Source organism: Sinohyriopsis cumingii, unplaced genomic scaffold (assembly GCF_028554795.1).
Source record: "Sinohyriopsis cumingii isolate HCF-2022 unplaced genomic scaffold, ASM2855479v2 utg000974l, whole genome shotgun sequence".
Classification (NCBI taxonomy): Eukaryota; Metazoa; Mollusca; class Bivalvia; order Unionida; family Unionidae; genus Sinohyriopsis; species Sinohyriopsis cumingii.
In genome coordinates, this window is record NW_028315950.1 from 648,140 (window position 1) to 666,557 (window position 18,418).

The window sequence follows — 18,418 nt, forward strand, 5'->3', positions numbered from 1 at the left end:
ATTATTAAAGATACCGTATTATCTCCATATTTCAGCCTTCTGTTAGAGACACGTATAACAGAAATACCGTGTAAGTCTTGTTCCTATCTACCTGGTACGTCGTTGCGGTCACCCAGGACTATTACACGAAAGGCCTTTTCAGGTTATGCTTACATAGATAAAGTAACATTGTGCAATCAATCAACAGTCAATAGCTGGTAACTCGGCTTTTGGTTCATGCTAAAGAGGTTGTTGTTGTTGTTGTTGTTGTAGGGATTAACGCCATTCTGCAACACAAGATGGGCTATACATGGAGGCCAGTATAAATGGTGGAGGAAGAACCCTGGAAAACCACGGAAAGAACCACCAACCCACGAGAAGCTACTGGCAAGCTTTCTCACATACCCACATTGGCCGAACCTGAGACTCGAACCCACGCAGATAGAGGTGAGATGGCAATGAGCCGTAACGGTGAGACTTGTAGACCACTCGGCCACTCGGGGCTCCTGCTAAAGAGGTAAGGGCGTGTTAAGCAAATTTGGTTAACACGTTGGAGCTATTAATACGATCGTGAATAAGTCCATATCAACACTCGTACATAACCTAACAGCCGCACACGACTATACATTAATATCTGTCAGTCAGTCCTTGTCGATTGTTATGCATCATACATAGTAGAACGACCGAACACAACTTCAATTTTAACTTTTATGCGAAATATATCATCAAAAACTTAACAAATATTCCAGTGCCATGACATAAATAAACAATTCTCTATATTCGTCTTTTTTTTTAAACGCAAACATAAATTCAGCATAGAGTCGTAAAAACCTTAATATTTCTCATTCAAAAACAGAACCGGTCAGTATTTAGCACAAAGTAATCACCATCAATATATATATATATATATATATATATATATATATATATATATATATATATATATATATATATATATATATCTTTGTGTACCATTTCTTATTTTTCGTGTAATTAATGAATTTCTTCCCTGAGTCATACTTTCTGCCTTCCGGGAATCGACTTCTCATACACTTGCGAAAATACATCCTATATCTTCAAAAGTTCTCAGAGTTGCAAGCAAAATCAATATATGTATCTTCTATACGAATAATTATTTCAAATATTTACTATATATAGCTAATGTCAAGTAGTTTTCATTATAGTTTTATAGTAAGAACGGAAAGAAAATATCAAGTTTGGCAGATTAATATCTACAGAAGCATATGCGGAGAATCGACAGACAACAAACAAGCGAAATGTAATGAAAGGAATAATTCAGTTGATTTGATATAATTCACGCATGTTTCGAAATTCTCTTCGCTAGTGACAGTACCAACCACAATTATATTTCTAATTGGAAACTTAGATAACAATTGGGTTTCAGAAATGCGTGTAATATGACTTTCAGTCGTGGCTCGGGATGTTTGCTTCATGCCGTCTGCTAAGGCCCCATGTAAATGATAAATGTAACGTTGGTTGTTATCTTATTTAGTTTTTATGCAGCACGATAATTGCAATGTTATCAATAAAATATATCTTTCTGCCGTTATATATTGCGCAAATATGCAATATCTAATCGCCTATTATAGTTCTAAAACAACGGCAATACATGCACATTCCACTGACTGGTTTAGCAGTTGATAATGCAGTATTTTCCAAATTATTAGATTATGTTCAAGCTATTTGGTCGTACAACATCATCCAACATATGAAGCATGTTCGCATTACCAATAACTCTTAATTCTGTATCATCGACACTAACTACACCTTAGGTAAAAGCCTACCTATCACAAGACCGGATCAGTAAACAAGAATATGTGACCAGCTAACTCAACCGGTAAAAAAGCATTCAGGTTTCAAATGAAGGAAGCAGATCACATATTTCAAACCGTTTTTCAAAAGCAGCTTCAGCAGCATATTGACTCTAACGGTAGGTAGCATGCTTGACTACTGTTATGACAAGGATTTTAATCATAACCTTCTTCTCGTTTTTTGCTATGAGAAGGAAATACTCATAAATTAAGAAATGTCTTTGCCCATGGAGAGAGAGAGAGAGAGAAAGAGAGAGAGAGAGAGAGAGAGAGAGAGAGAGAGTTCAGGCTCTCTTAACAAAAAAGGTGTCACTCCTAACGGTGTAGATACGGCTACATCCTGTGGAATGAGATAGGTACGGGAATCGCTGTAAGGAAAGACAGAGTCTTCTGATTCTCGATGTACGAACTCTTTATTTAAATAATTGATATATACATATGATGCTACAGTCTCGAGATACATCTACAAAAAACTTTATGTTTAAAATCCAAGAAATACAAATAAAATTAGAGCTTTCCTTCGAGCTTACCAACATCATACATTTGTATAATTTCTGCATTTTCGAATATAATACAATAATTAAATCTTGACCAAAATTAATGATAGCCAAAGAGTACAAAATTCAATAGTTGCAATTTAATGCAACAAGAAAATGTATGTTACTAAGTTTAGAATAGAATACTAATTTGGAAAAGGTTACTAAAACATTATTCTGTATTAAAGAATATTTTGATTCCAAATTAAATCTAAACATTAAGTTGGTAGCGAATTCGTCTTTTCCAATAATTAGTACCATATATACGAATGAATATAAATTCTTTTAAACAATTAAACATTCCATTACACTATAATATAAAATAGAAAGAACTCAGAAAATGTTTGTAAAAATATGAACGTTACCTTCAAAACCTCAAACATTAAGAAGTCCCTATTTTTTAAAGAAGTTTTACGAACACAGACGACGCTTACCTTAAGGAAAGACAGAATCGGATCTGATTCTCAATGTACGAACTGATTTTGCGCAAGCTTGTTCTCAATTTATACACACTTTTGAACGTATTTCACGACCAAATATGGGCATTCGTCTAGGTACTTGAGTTCGTTCATTTCGAATCAGAATGAGGCTCTCGTTTTTTCCTACGGGCGCTGTTTTGCGTCTGAGTGCGTCATCAGACAGTCAGTTCTGCTGCATCAGCTTATTCGCTTCAAGAAACACATGAATCTTCTAGCTTACTCAACCAAATGGAATTTTAAGAATTCGCTTGTTCAGCAACTTACAACCGTGTTTAAAATTTGCTGACTTTTGGATACAAGAGATATATATTTTATAGTAAAAAGGGTTTTTGCACTTGCTGTAAAAGCGCAATCTTTATTAAAATAGTATACAGTTGCAGCACAGAAATAAATAAAATTAATCTCAATGTAATCAGGACTGTGAATTTCAATGGATGTGGCTGCAAACCACCGCATCCAATCAAGATTACGTTGTTCCAACAAGATCGAAACGAGAGGAGCACACAACCTGAATGGACCCATGATAAGCAATTTTCCAATGCCGGTCCGTGTGTGTGTGTGTGTGTGTGTGTGTGTTTCTGTGTGTGTGTGTGTGTGTGTGTGTGTGTGTGTGCTGGTGTGTGTGTATATGTGTGTGTGTGACTTGGATTTTTAACGTAGCTTTAAAAATAATTCAGTCATATTGCTAAGATATCTGCAGTGTGACAGTTTACAGTGGTTTCTAGCACTGGGGAATCATTCCACAGACAGGCAGCATCGTGTCCCACCCAGTCACATTACCCTGACACCAGGCCGACCATTCCTAGCACTCACCTCTTAATGCTGAGCGCCAAGCAAGGCAGCTGCTAGTACCATTTTTATAAGTCTCTGGTATGACTCGGCCGGGGTTCGAACCTGTGACCTCAGCGTTTGTACAAATACATTTCACTCAAATGCTCATATAATGGCTTCTCTGGTACATCTGGTAAGCAGTCATTTTTTCAATGCTAAACTTACAAAGTATCGTTATTAAATCAGTTGACTCCACCATTTTCGGGCCATATACAATGCACCGCTGTTACGCGCTTTTGGTTTGGTGGCATTATATAATAAGGAAGGCAACTCATGAAATCCAATAGATGTCGCTAGGACAAAGCACTTAAATATCTGGTCGATCCGCCAAGGTGTAGCTAGGGTTAACATATCGGAATCTTGGCTAGCGAAGATGGATTCAGTGTGTAATACTCGTAAGACTTACTTCAGTCTATATTGTTTCCGAAACAGATTCCTGAGGTAGGTTCTTGGAATACAACAAAGCATTTTGAAAGCGAAGACTAATCACGTAATGCAATTATACCGTATTCATCAAACATAATTGAGGGTTTTTAAAAATCTGTCTTATTAATTTATTAGGAAGATCGAAATTTTTACTGGACAGTCGGCAGGTATTAATACTGAAAAATACATTATGTCTCACGTAGTTACCTAAAAGAAATCTTTTTCATTTCTCGAGGAAAATATGACAATCTCCATATATTTTCGGAATTTCTCGACTCCTGTTTTTCTTTATGAACATATAAAGCTTCAAAGATTCACAGAGTTATAGAGTTTTACTAAGCCTATCTCTCATGTAAGTAGTAAACAGTGACCTACGTCTCAGAAGCAAGTTTATGTCAAATCTTCATTAAAGGAGAAATTTCAAAAAAACAAACAAAAAAACATTCAGTAAAATTATATATCACCAACAAATGAGTGCAGTGATTTAAAATGTTAAGACCAGTTATACAGTGCGGTGCTCTTAGAGGAGTTATTGCAGAGGTTACCAAACACGATGTTTTGATCGTACAGCGCACAGCATGATGTGAATGCAATTTTTGGACAAAAAGAGCATCGAGGATGAGAATGCAGTGAGAGAGGGACAAACCGTGACATAACGAGAACAGAGAAAATTAGGTAGAATTTTGTATTCTCAGTATTCCTTCCACTCCATATTCCAGGACCAAAAATTGTATGATGTAACCTTGATTTTATTAGGAAGAAACAAGAATCCTTGTGATCGTATCATAATCGTAAGAAATGAAGGACACAATGGAAAGGTTACTGTGTAAGTTAAAGAGCATGCGCCAACAGTAATAATCTTTTCATTTTTAAGCTGGACCTGAAATTAAGATGAAACAAATAGATGAATGTGAACATAAAGAGTAATATGTGGGTATTTGGGGACGTACGGATCCTCCTTTTGAAAATGGCCGAAAATATATAGAGACTAACTGGAATTTAACATGGAAAATATTTTCTCTATAACTGTGAACGATAAAGGGTGGAACGTTTTTTGGAGCCAAACTGGAACATTTGTATGGTATTAGGGAAAAGTCGAGTCGAAAGGTTATAGGGACAATAGGTTAAACTTTTATGGGAACAAACGGGAATTAACATCTGGATGGTATTTGAGGACAAGTGTTTATAAGGACAAACCGGAATAGTAATTTTAGAAGTTTTATATACAATCCAATACAGCGCATACACTATCCCGAAGACACGTTTTGATTACAATGCGGCATCCCCTAGTGTCTGACGAAAAGAAAAGTAGTACCTAACACACAGTATACTTACAAACAACTTAATATCACACACGAGTTGGGTAGGAAGCAAGTGAAGGGTGATAAAATATACACAAAACTCTCGAACACAAACATTCTATAACCTCTCACTCACAAGCAGGCAAGGACACTATACCCAAACAAAAGCGCTATTACACTAAGATAAGGGGATTTAAGTTTTCATTGTTAACTTAATCATAGACATACACATATCAGAGTTTCCCAAAGAATAGTGCTAACACATACTGCACCACTTCTCCGCAATCTTCTCGTAACTGGTCCGTAGACTAAGATTCACTTAGGGCATACTTGTCTCACCACATAAATCCTTCTTTTCTCAATGGCTGTCTCCATAACCTTTGTGATGATCCACGATGTCTTCACAAGACGATGTAGCCTGGGTTTAAGTATCGTACTGCTAACTTTCTCACTGACATAAATGTTGGATGAATTATCTTGAGGACAGGTCACAAAATGAAACAACGCGTCTCTTGAAATAGTTTAAAGGTGAATCAAAACTGACCGGATAGTTCCAGCAATCCGAATAGGTGTTAGACACCAGTGGCGTCGCTAGGGGGGTGCGGGGGGTGAGGACCGCACCGGGTGACACCATCTCAGAGGGGTAACACCAAAATGAAAAATTGAAAATTTTACAGAGCACACACTGCTCGGTCTAGTCGGATTTCATAAGCGGATAACCGATCATAGTTAAATACATGACTAGCAGGCACAGCAGTGGCGTCGCTAGGGGGATGCGGGGGGTGCGGACTGTACCGGGTGACACCATCAGAGGGGGTGACACCAAAATGACATTACTAAGGATTCTGTATGGTCTGTTACGGAAGGAGGACCATGGGGGTGACACCATGAGCTACCGCACTGGGTGACACCAACCCGAGTGACGCCACTGTTACACACTCACTAGCGTTTGTACGATTTTCCATTACCGAATTTAAATTGGCTGAAAGACAACATTGGATACATCGTATAATCTGAGAGATTTAGCAAAGTCTGCTACTAGTAGTAGTAGTAGTAGTAGTAGTAGTAGTAGTAGTCAATATTATGCCAGTGGAGCATGACTTCATTTTAGCTTTGGCTTATTTCGCATTGTTTTTCGCAAGAATGAGTGCCAGTAATACCACCTTTTCATCATCCTCCATCATTACCAGTGATTGCTGATGTCAGACCAAAATAGAATAAAGAGTAGGAGAGGTTTTGTGAAATCTCAGAAGAACGAAAATAACAACATTTGTTCAAGAATAACATCAACAAGCGGAGAAAAGAACGGAATAATTTGAGAGGAGGAAATTATAAACCGCAAACAGCAGAAGCAATAGAGTGAAAAAGACATGTTAAAGGACATTTGGAAAGAATTACACTATTTCAGTGAAATCTAGGAAACGCCTTTGGATACACCCAAGTGAAAAGAGATATTTACAATACAAGACTTCTAATCCTTCACTAACTACATCAACTTTCACCACCACCAAGACGCCTGCAGTAGGACCACTAACTACTACTACTAGTACTACTACTACTACTACTACTATCAAAGCATCACTAGAAGGAATGGGTCTTGGAAAAAAAGGCTAAAGACAGTTAAAGCTGATGATGATCAAGCCCATGGTATTTTTTTTTAAGTTCAAAACACAATGGTCTTTTTTTCATGGCCACCTTTATGTGTTAGAAAGGATATGCTACTTAGTGATTGCCAAATCAAACGCACATTATAAATCCTTCTATTATAAAATGTGTGTGTATGTATGTGTAGTCGTGGATCCACACTCCGATTAAAATACAATCATTTTTAAAATCTGAAATATCTGCGTATTTTTCTCTGAGGATCGAACTCTGGACTATCTATATTAGGTCCACATAAATTTGTAAGTATTAATCTATACTTATCAATAGTTTTGTTTAGAATAGCTTTTTTCCTATATTGTCTTTCTTAACTTTGTATAAGATAAATTAGAAAATGTTATTCAATAATGTAGCTACCCCTGTAAACTAAAGAACTGTAGTCTTTGTAATATTTTCTCACTTGTCAATGAAATACGTATCTTTTACAAAATAAATAGAGCTTTTTAGTAAATTTAACACACTGCTCTATTTCTCGAGATATATCAGTCCCTGGTAATAATTTCCGGCACACAATATCGACTCAGACATAAAGAGATAAATTAATTTTGTTACATTTTTTGTTTTAACGGTATGTTGACGATAGCGCTATTAAATATTGTCTAGGGTGTATTACTTAATTCCATGAATACGCCCTTTTCTGGCTTGTTAACCATATGGAAAATATGCAGATTGTGCAACATAATAGGAATGAAGCAAATTAAAGCTGTTATAAAGGGCTCAACTATTGTCTAACCTCGAAAATACAAGATGAAAATAGTTTTGTAGACTCAACCATTGTCTAACCCACAAAATACAAAGTAAAATAATTTTTTGTTGCTTATACAACAATATAAAGGTAAAGTCAAAAAGATATAAGACTTTGCTTTAATGAATATTTTAAAACGAATTTCACTTCAGATGAAAACGTGAATTTAAGACTGCTACCTATTTTTTTATTACCGGTTGCAACTTGACAAAAACAGCTTACGGTTCGGGTGCGGTACCAGAGTTGGAGATTAAAGGGGTATAACTCCAACATCATCACTGTCCAAATGTACGAAGCCTAAAAAATAACATGATTTCTACTCTTGGACGCCTGACTGATGGATGACATAATTTAAATATTAATGCAATGTATTAATTTTGCCTAGGCTCGTTACGATCGTAAGTGATGGTAGTCTTTGATACCAAAGAAACATTGACTAAAGAAACTAAAAATTAGTCGAGTTTCATTTCGAGTCTAAATTCCACCAAAGATACATCATCTTTATAATTCTGTGAATAGTATAGTCTATACAAGTCATGTAGGCGATTCGTACCGACTATTTAATTAATGCGTAATTTTCTTGTAGAATTTGATTAAATATATTTTAATGGCATTTATTTTTTTAATTTAGTTCGCATATTCCTCCGAAGGTTTGTGACTGCACGCTCAGAGAAATAAATACGACAAAATCATTGTTAATATACATGGACATTTTTGGTCAGCCTAAAGGATTCAGACTCATGCACCGTGATATCATAATGAAAGCTACACATGTGGAAAACAAAAAAATGAGTACTAACGATTACACCCAACGTGCTCTTTTTTGCACACATTTTGAGTTACACAAAATTTCCCAAATCTTCACCCAAATGCACACAGGCCTATCCCAGATCCAACTTAATCCACCCCAAATAGGATGCTATGAAACGAACAAATCCACTCAAATCCGTGCCAAATCGCATTGTGTCTACCGTCTCAAATCCATGCCAAACCGCATTGTTTCTACTGTCTCAGGTTCTGGGTTAAAATAAAATGTGTTAAATTACAAAAGTAATTAAAAATTCATTGTAAGAAAGTTAATGAACATACCATCTCCAATTACCATTTGTTCCGAAATTATCGACAGAGTCCAGGACGACATATACATCCCTAACTTGCATAACTAATTTGTAGATATCTATATTGTAGAAAAAGGATAAGGAAAAATTAAATCCAGCACAATTGTTGAAATAACTAACAAATCTTTTGGTAACTTGGTGTCTGATCATTTCAAACTGATTCTTAGAATGTACTCTCTTATTAATGTCTCTTTCCACATGTTCAACTGAATTTTTATTCTGACTTAATACATTTTATGTGATGAGGATCAGTTTAGACAGTTTACCTAATGAAGTAAAATGTAAAAAGTTAACAAAACAACTTGTATATATGTACAAATTAGAACACATTGTGAACTAAGTTACGTTCTTAAAGAAGACCAGAAATCAATGGAAATATAGAATAATAATAAAAGCACTATAGAAGAAAACCTTAATCTGTAGTATCATCTGCGACCATGATAACAATGTTTAAATATTGGCATATCTTCTCGGAGCTGAATTTCCATGACCTCATAAGTAAAATTTCCGTGCCTATTCGGTTACTTTCCTGATATGACCACATAGTAGCAACTCCAGCATCCCAACTGGCAGTTGCCAGAGTAAAAGACAATTTTCATTAGACTAAAAAAAAAATTTTTTATACAAATTAAAAAGACCCGAACAAAACCTTTCAGTCTAGTATGTATAAACAGTAATCTGTAAAGATTGGAACTGATATAAAACTATGTTTAAATAGCAGCGACTAAAAGAAAAGAGGTCAAGTATAAAATCAAAGTTTCACATTAACTGGCTGACCATAGAAATTGGGGGGAGGCAATTATTCACCTCACCCCCTTGCCCCAATATGCGATCGCCCATGGGACACGCCATTTCACCCAGTGATACACCTTATTATGCCCCAGGAGCAGACCCTTTTTTCATGTTCTGGTCAGCTGTGGCTAAACTGTATATTAGCTAAAGGTTAGACTTAAGTACACAAGCATAAAGCCAGTGCGACTAATTAACAGTTAAGCCTTACCAATGCATTTATCATGTGAAAAGGACTGCCCTTCAGACATACTTCAAAGAAATCATGGTTGGCAGTGTGTGTATTTAAGCACTAGCAAATGATTGGCAAACAAACGATGCCCTATTTTGTTGTAACTTATGATGCCTAGGACTTAATTTTAGCAGTTAAAATCTGCAGTCACAGGTTACATTACATGTGGCAACTGTTTGTCCCACATTTTATATTTCACCTTGTTTCCTTAGGTTTATGTCATAAGGCATGTAACACTGTTTACTGAATCAAATATTTATTCTGAATTAGTTCTTTGGGGACATATACTGCGTGGTATATTTTGTTTTATTCCTTCTTTTAATTTAATCATGGTAATTAAACTTTACATATACGGTAGAAGAATGTCAGGTGGTAACTAGATGAGTTTCTTTGGTGGAAATGGAGATGCAGTTTTGTTTGCAGAGAAAATTATGCAGCATTCACAGTCATCATTCATCGGATTTAAGCTAATTGGTGACAGGTTTTTTTCTTTTTTTACTACTGTAACAGTACTGTTGTAGTGGGTTTTAAAAAAAGTCTGAAACTTACGTGAATAATGTTTAATCTTACCATTCTATTTACTGAAGAAAAAACCTCATGTGATATTAATTATTTTGTCACTACACTATTCACAAGTGATAGAATATGGCATCTGTGGATTGCATACGTTATATCTATTTATGTATGGTTTGGGTTCTATTCTTCCTGAGAAATGAAAATTGTCAGACATAATGTAATAATAGGTAGTTCTCTATGTAAACTTGGGAGATAGTACGAGATCGGGAGGTAGATGTGGAAATACCCCAAAAATTGGGAGGTTTTTCTCCTGGCTTGAGAGTTGACAGGTATGAACTGTCCAGGCTTGTTGAATTTCAATCAGGGCTAGTGAATTTATTTAAGTCATCAGCCCAGGGCCTGTGCCTAAACAAATATTTTTTCACCACTGACCAGTACAGTTCATAAACTATTTATACCAGACATGTATATACTATCAGATTTGTCAATACACTAACTGTAGCCTGTATGTAAATACAGTGTGATTGAATCATAAGAAGGAAGCGTCTTAATGTTTAAATTAATGAATTATGATTTCTGCTTTGCGATGAAAACCGTTCTCAATGCCTTTTACACCTCCCTGGTAATGGATATTGTTTCACAAGTCAGTCCCCATTTTAGTCTCTTCGTCCAGAATTCAGTATTATCTCTCAGCATTTCAGTGTTGGATGTATATTTTCAAGATATTAGTCCTTAGGTGGTGTGTGTGTGTGTGTGTTGGGGCTAGGTAATGACTATGTCATTTACATATAATACGATTGAACCTCATCCTTCTTAAATGAATTTATTGCGTTGTGGTAAATTTTTTAATTTTTACATTGGGCACCATCACTTAATCGTATAAGTATTTATTTTAAAATTACATTGCTTTTTTATATTCCAAATTATGAAATATGAGCAGCTTCTTACAGTTGTACTTTTCTGCTGTCAGGTCTTAAACACATTGTTAACACACAATTCGACAGATAAAGATGAGCATATCGTGGAAGCAGATTCAACTTTTGAATGTGCAACAACCCAAATCTGGTCTCCTGTCTGTCTAACTCTGTTTCTGTTTGTATTCGAGGACTGGCTAGTATTGCATCACGGGACCACGTGATCTGTCGTCTCATCAAAACTAGGAAAAACTTGGCAATTTATAGAATCAATGTATCTTCCATGCAATATAATCACTTCCTGCCTAAGATATTTAATTTATAAACATTACATTCTAATTAAAATTTGTAGAGAATTATATACATAAAGGAAAAGTTTTATTTCTGGTCTCCTTTAATGTTTTCTTGTACTGGCAATTTTAAGATAAAGACCTCTTGGTATGAGTTAAATAACAGAAAGATAATTCGGTCTTTGGGCATTTGAGACCAGGAGTCAATTATAAGTACAGCAATACAGTAGTCCTAATTCTTTTGCCTCCCTGATTTCTTAATATTCCATGGAATAGATGCACTGCCTTCCATGAGACCCGATTGTGGCACAGCTGCCATTGTTATTGACAAAGAAATTGTAAATGAGCTTTTATAGGTTGTTTTTGTTTATTGTTCAAAGTGTTATCAATGGTTTTCTACTTCGGAAAAAGTTCATATCCCAATTACATTGCGACATTACTTCTTTTCATCATATACCACAAATATCATAGAAAGAAAATTGTATTATTGCTTAAGACTCTGTAATGATTAAGATGAAATAAATTAGTATATTTACATGTGAAAGTACGTTAAGTAATTGTAGTATATATACATCATGCCATGGTTTATTTTTTTTGATGAAGGTACATTGCAAATATATGATTATGAATGTTAATAAATATTTCATTGACACAAAAGGATTCACATGCAGAATTAAATTAAATTAAATTTATTATTGTCTATAATCAGCCGGTTTTGATAGTGCTGATTTTGTAATAGCAGAGCATTGGTACATCTTACTTTGTCACAATGAATCTGTCTTTATTATACAATATAATGTTTATTATATTACTGAAAAGTCAATTGAAATATAGTTATGTTAGTCACAATTATATTCCCAAGCTTCCAAATTTATTTATTTTTACAACATGACCATTAAAGAGTAAATTTTTTTTATGCTAAGCAGTGAATTACTTGATTTTCTAATTAAAATAATATTGATATTTCACTAGTGAAAAAGTAATATTTTTTCACTACAGGAACTACTTTTTTTGGGTCAGAACATACTTACCTCCCTTTGATTTTCTGTCAGTGAACTACTCTTTCCTTATCAATTATACATTTATGAATTTCTTGTGGCTGTTTTCTTATTAATAATCCATGTTTGTTATCCTTGAAATGTGTAGTTATTCTGGAAATATCAGTTAATTTTTATCAGTCTGATGTGGAACTAATTTTGTGCACAGGTACACATAGCACAGCAGAACATGTATGGTAAACAGCTGACATTAACGTAAGAAATCTGCTAATTCACTGTGTCACAAACTTTAGGTAGCCAATGTATGTGAGCGTAAAATAAAAAGAATATTTGCTTGAAACGAGTGAGTGAAGTATTCTAGTATTTTCTCTCATGGCTTTGCCACTCATGAAAATACTGAGTTTTTCATCCACTCGATGAAATATATCCATTATCCACTCGTTTCAAGCAAATATCCTCTATATATCTACAAAATCCGTATATGTAGCTTAGGCTTCCATCCTGTAGTGTGTGTCGCTTTTAATATTGGACATTGATGCGAACATTGAGAATTAGATTGTGTTTGGTTGTGCTCAGATGTTTGAATATGTTATCCAACTGAAAACTGGATCCAACAAAATCACATACAAGAGGGAAATAATCAACAGATATCTTGAAGACAACTGCAAAGCAAGCTGACCTTAGAAACCGACTTTGGTTACTTTTTTTTTTTAAGGCTATCAATACAAAGGTTATTTTATTGCAAAACAAGCTGATGTCAGAAGCAGACTGTGGATTCTTTTAAGTGTATCAATTTTTTAAAAAAATATACAAAGACAGCAGAGATATGGAAACAAACTTTCATTCCTTTTCACCGGTATTCACAGGAATTTTGAAAATAAATTGAGACAATGGAACAAATTTTAAGGTGACACAATATAGTGCTTTGTGCATGGACATACATGACCTAGTGTCTGCCAGAATATTTGGAGAGAAAAAATCATGATGAATTTGTGCAGGCCAGAAGAGAAGCAGATGATTTTGCAAAAAAGAGGGAAATAATCAACCAGTATATTGAAGACAACTGTCATTCATGCATGACATGGTCTGAGGTGCAAAATAACCAAGATTGAATTATATCTAGGTCTACTTATGACGGTATATTGAAAATAAAAAGCATTATTTGAAAACTCATTCACTTGAGTCTAAGTGAAATCTTTTCACCAGCATGATCCAGGTTGTGTTTAACATTTGGGGATGAGCACTAGTCAATTACTTATGTCTCTAAGCTTCTCTCTCAACCTAGAGTTATTAAGCACTTAATCAGTGAACCATAAATAATAAATTTTGTCATGAATGTTGTGAGTAGGACAATATCATTGTCATAATAAAATTTTATCTCTCTTTCTGTGAGTCTTAGTGTTTTTCTGTCAACTGAAAAGCTTCCTTACTCAGGATAACCCATACTCACAGCATAAATATCTTAAGAGTTCAAATTATTGGCCATATCACACTTTCTTCATCAGTAGCTAAGGTTGATCATGTGACCTATAATGGTAACCTAAATGGAACCAACAGTGGCATGCCATACATCTGTGGTACATCAGAAATCCTCACGAGAGTATTCAGACCACATGGGATCAGTGTATATCACAGACCATACAACTCTTTAAGACAACAACTTACACATGTGAAGGACAAAACAGTGGTTCCTTCCGGGGTTTTTCTGGGTTCTTCCTCCACCATTAATACTGACTACCATGTATAGCCTATCATGTGCTGAAAAACGGTGTTAAACCCTACAACAACAATAGCATAATCAGAATTAACTAGACTTTTTTATATTAGTATTACATTTTAGAACAACAAATAATATTTAATTTAAGGTGAGGAAACGTATCTTCATGACCATATTGATATGCACTAAAATAACAAAAATTAACAGGTTGGAGTTATTTTATCAATAATAAACAGTGATGTAACAATTAACTCAAAGAATTGGACAAACATTAAAATATACCCTAATTTAAAATTTCTAATCTAATATAAAAATCAATGCAGTAAAATCAGTTTACATGAATAGAGTCAACTCTACACTACCTGCTGTGCTCAAATTTACAAGAGCAATGGCTGGCAAATACAAATTTACCCCATGCCCACCACCTACAGTTTATAATTTTGATTTAAGAGCTCAGTGTGGAAAACTCAGTTTATATAAATAGATTTAGTCTGATAAATCAGCTCACCCCTAATCCCTGTTGATGCTGATGGATTCAATAACTTTGTATTGGTCTGATCTAACCTATTTACAAAATCAAAGAATTGTTTTTGCACACAGATATGTCTGCAACATAACAGTGTATCAGTGTACATTATAGACACAGGTATGTTGTATGTCTCATGAGCCACCATTGGTTTTGAAGGGTCTTTGTGGCTATATGTAGAGAACAATTTCTGATTAAATTCTATGTTTGACGATTTGTAAATCCATGTGTAAAACACTGTCCTGTGTCCAGTGGCCATTTTGAATTTTGTGACAGCATTGCCAGCAAATACCAGTAATTTTTTCAACTACTGGTAAGTGTATAAATTATGCAGGCATGTTCTGGACAGAATTCTATACATTTTTTAATGAATTGGTGACATCCCACCCACAAATTGTCCATCAGTATCAACACAGATTGGGGGTGGGGGGTGATTCATCAGACTAGACAAGTGTATGCTCCAGAGAATTACATGCAGTTTTAAAATACACAATCATGCTGGCCAGTACACCTTTAAGATATTGTTTTACATGTATACTATATTTAAATGTACAAGGACAAGGTGTTGGACAAAACTATGCAAAGTTTAAAAAAGCAAACATGTATTGTAAATGTTAATGCATTGGAAGCATATAACTAATAAAGGTGTCATCTCAATGGAGGCAAATCCATCTCTGTGTAAATAACATGACATTTAAGTTTGCAAATGTACAAGACTGGAAACAAAAACGCTAAACATGCAGCCAGTTTATGATAGCAGCAGCAGCTTCTTTATTTGTGTTGTCTATACATTGATCGCTTACTCTCCCAGGTCAGGTCTTTAAGACAGATTTAAATTGATTCAAAACTGATTTGCTAGAGAATCCCATAGTTCTACTGCTGCATACTTTAAAGATTGTAGCACATACTTCTATGTGCTTACATTGGCAATCTCCACAGTACTTACATCGGCAATCTCCACAGTACTTACATTGGAACAAACCACAGTGTTTACATTGGAATCGCCATGGTATTTACATTGGAATCTCCATTGTATTTACATTGGAATCTCCATGACTGTATTTACATTGGAATCTCCATGACTGTATTTACATTGGAATCTCCATGACTATATTTACATTGGAATCTCGATGGTATTTACATTGGAATCACCTTGACTTTATTTACATTGGAATCTCCATGGTATTTACATTGGAATCTCCATGGTATTTACATCGGAATGTCTATGGTATTTTCATTGGAATCTCTATGGTGTTTACATTGGCATCTCTGGTATTTTCATTGGAATCTCTATGGTATTTACATTGGAATCTCTGTGGTATTTACATTGGAATCTCTATGGTATTTACATTGGAATCTCCATGGTATTTACATTGGAGTCTCCATGGTATTTTCATTGGAATCTCTATGGTGTTTACATTGGCATCTCTATGGTATTTACATTGTAATCTCTATGGTGTTTACATTGGAATCTCTATGGTATTTACATTGGAGTCTCTATGGTTGTTGTTGTTGTAGGGTTTAACACCATTTTTCAGCACACGATAGGCTATACATGGCGGCCAGTATTAATGGTGGAGGAAGAACCCGGGAAAACCCCGGAAAGAACCATCGACCCACGAGAAGCTACTGGCAAGCTTTCTCACATACCCACATTGGCTGAATTCGAGACTCGAACCCACGCAGACAGAAGTGAGATGGCAGTAATCCGTAACGGAGAGCGCTTTAGACCACTCGGCCACGGAGTTTCTATGGTATTTTCATTGGAATCTCTATGGTGTTTACATTGGCATCACTATGGTATTTACCTTGGAATCTCTTTGGTGTTTACATTGGAATCTTTGTGGTATTTACATACCTAAAAGACTAAGATTTTTAAAAAAAACTAACAGATCATTTCAGTTTGTTGTTGTTACAAGAATGTAAAACCTAAAGTACAATAGTCTTCATTTTTTAGATGTTTTTGAGAGTTGATGCATTTACCAAATCCAGGATTCAGAGCAAGGTTTTTGAAATTGTTAAAGACAAATCTCTCAGCTCTTTAATAGAGTTTTTCAGATTTGTTCATAAGATTGAGACTGCTGAAATGCCAAATTAGGGGAAACTTCATGAGATATGAGTCTCACTAGAGGAGAAAATCCCAAGCAGTTCATTGTTTTTGTTTCCATGTGCAATGGCATGAACCTATAAAGGTTTACTTTCATTTTATAATCTATAAACCACCAAATCAAAATTGTGTACATGTACTCTGCTTTCTACGTAGAGATCATACTATGAAAGTCTTGAGAAGCTTTGTCATTGGCATAGTCGCATAGATCAGAATCATTAGCAAAAAAGTTGTAATTAATAGAGATTTTTAAAAGGCTGGGTCCCAAAATTGATCCCTGTGATACTCCTTTGTTGACATGTATTGTTTGACACATTGTCCTCTGTCTGAGATGTAATCTTTCACAACATTTGCTGCAAAAATCTGAAAGTTCCTATGCTGATATGAACTGAAGGATGAGCTTGTGTGGTAAACAGTCACATACCTTTGTTAAATCCATCTGAATAGCTGTTATGTCATTGTTTTGGTATAAGGCTAAGTGCAAATCTTCCAGTAGTTGAACTGTTATAGTCTGACAGCTGAAACCCTTTTTGAAAGCAGAGGTATGGATATAGGATATTGTTTAAGTAATTAGTGATTCTGGTCACACATAACGTATTCACATGTTCTTTATATAATTGGGGAATTTAGATGGGATGATAGCTTTGTTGTCAAGCGGATCATTTCTCTTATTTATTGCGACCACCATTGCTTTAGTCTGGTTAGGGAAATGTTCTGGTCAAGGCTCAGGTTTAGACCAGACAATGTTGTTGTAGGGTTTAATGCCATTTTTCATCACACATTAGGCTATACATGGCGGCCAGTATTAATGGTGAGAGAAGAACCCAGGGAAAACCACGGAAAGAACCACCGACCCATGAGAAGCTACTGGCAAGCTTTCTCACATACCCACATTAGCCGATCCGAGACTCGAACCCACGCAGACAGAGGTGAGATGACAGTTGTCCGTAATGGAGTGTGCTTTAGACCACTCGGCCACTCAGGGCCCCAACCAGACAATGAATGAGTTCCATGTTATAAGACCAGCTAATGAATGACTTCCATGTTATAAGACCAGCCAATGAATGAGTTCCATGTTATAAGACAAGCCAGTGAATGAGTTCCATGTTATAAGACAAGCCAATGAATGACTTCCATGTTATAAGACCAGCCAATGAATGAGTTCCATGTTATAAGACCAGCCAATGAATGAGTTCCATGTTATAAGACAAGCCAGTGAATGAGTTCCATGTTATAAGACAAGCCAATGAATGACTTCCATGTTATAAGACCAGCCAATGAATGAGTTCCAAGTTATAAGACCAGCTAATGAATGAGTTCCATGTTATAAGACCAGCTAATGAATGATTTCCATGTTATAAGACCAGCCAATGAATGAGTTCCTTGTTAGAAGAATAGCTGATTAATGAGTCTTAAGGTT

General features: G+C 35.3%; 1 protein-coding gene across 2 annotated transcripts in view; it reads left to right on the forward strand.

The window, feature by feature from the left end:
- The first annotated feature begins 8,042 nt into the window (after window positions 1-8,042).
- LOC149772894 (KICSTOR subunit 2-like) overlaps window positions 8,043-18,418 on the forward strand; it is a 104,010-nt gene continuing 93,634 nt past the window's right edge. For both annotated transcript variants that reach the window (XM_089947135.1, XM_089947136.1), the window contains exon 1: window positions 8,043-8,189. The gene's annotated coding sequence lies outside the window, so the exon portion shown is untranslated. The remainder of the gene's footprint in view (window positions 8,190-18,418) is intronic.